Genomic DNA, 1665 nt, shown 5'->3' on the forward strand with positions numbered 1-1665 from the left:
AGAGAGATAGAGAGACAGAAAGAGAGAAATCACCCACCAGGAGGGATGGCCATGCCTTCTCCTCCTTTCTCCTCTTTGAATCTTGGGCATGCATGCACACATGCCCAGCGTGAGTTTAAGCCACCAGGTCCAGGACGCAAACCGTGGTCAACTACATGGGAGTCCAGCGACATAGCTGTTACACTAACTGCCGGTTCCTGTATGTGTTTATTCTGTTCTATTGTCCTTGACTTTGGTGTTAGGGTATGCTGGTCTCATAGAAGGAGTTTGGAAGAGTTTTCTCCCTATTGAACATACAGTAACTTTGTCTGATTGTGGTAGTAAGGTTGTTTTTAATGTTTTTGAGAGAACAGAAAAGATTGCCATCTTTATCTCTGTTAACTAATAGCTGATAAGACTTAGATTTATTCAACAAATATTTACTGAGCTCCTGGCATATTATATACCAGAAATTGTTTTACGTGCTGAGGTTGTAGCAGGCAGGAATAATCTGTATCATGGTGGTTTGGTAGGTCTTCCTCATAAAATATTTTTCTTTCTAAGCAATGTATCTTTTACTAACTTTCCAATTTATTATTCTTTGCACAATCATATTTTCCATGTTTATAAGTAGATTATTTGGGATTACAGTTGAGGTGGCAGAGGCGTTTACCAGTGTAAACAGAACACTGAGGTTTTTGATCTTCTACAATGGGTGAATCACAGCAAGTGAGTGCACTTCCACCACCTCTGATACAGTACATCAAAGAATACACAGATGAAAATGTTCAGGAAGGTTTAGCCCCCAAGCCACCCCCTCCAATAAAAAATAGTTACATGATGTTTGGTGACCAGTTTCAATGTGATGATCTTATCATCTGTCCTTTGGAAAGCCAGGGCATTCAACAGCTTCATCCTATACAGTTTGATCACAAGAAAGAACTGAGAAAGCTCAATATGTCCACCCTTATTAATTTTTTAGACCTTTTAGATATATTAATAAGAAGCCCTGGGAGTATAAAATGAGAAGAGGAATTGGAAGATCTTAAGCTGCTTTTTGTACATGTGCATCATCTTATAAATGAATATTGACCCCATCAAATGAGAGATCTCGAGAGTTATGATGGAGGTCCAGAAATGTCAACGACTTGAAACAGCTGAGAGGTTTCAGAAACACCTGGAAGGAGTAATCGAGATGATTAAAAATTGCTTGTCTTCTTTGCCTTATGATTTGTCCCATTCTGAAGCAGGGTTGAGAGTAAAAACTGAACCAATGGATGGTGATGATAGTAGCAATTGCATTGACAGAATGAACAACAAAAAGAAAATTCAGGTCATAGGAGAGACCAGATTATAGAAAAAGATGCTGCCTTATGTTTCCTAATTGATTAAATGAATGAAAGACCATGAAAAAATTTTCTTTTCCTTTTGGTAACTAGCATCATATATATTAGTTTATTTTCATTTGGACAGTCTGAAAAGAGATATGACTAAAAATGGAAGCAGATTTTATCTTGACTCTAATTTTTTCAATTCCAAAGTATTTTAGGAGGCAATGTCACTGTAAAAAGTAGAGGTGAATGAGTACCATTACAATAAGAATAATCACTTTAAAAAGTAAAGTGTCGGGAACCAGCAGTTAGCGTAATGGCTATGTCGCTGGACTCCCACGTAGTCGACCGTGGT

The 1665-nt window shown here is 37.8% G+C and overlaps 1 pseudogene; it reads left to right on the forward strand.

The window, feature by feature from the left end:
* The first annotated feature begins 690 nt into the window (after positions 1–690).
* Positions 691–1389, forward strand: LOC102500968 (mediator of RNA polymerase II transcription subunit 7-like; annotated as a pseudogene).
* The last annotated feature ends 276 nt before the right edge of the window (positions 1390–1665 follow it).

Source organism: Tupaia chinensis, unplaced genomic scaffold, assembly GCF_000334495.1.
Source record: "Tupaia chinensis unplaced genomic scaffold, TupChi_1.0 Scaffold143657_1, whole genome shotgun sequence".
NCBI classification, from domain to species: Eukaryota; Metazoa; Chordata; class Mammalia; order Scandentia; family Tupaiidae; genus Tupaia; species Tupaia belangeri.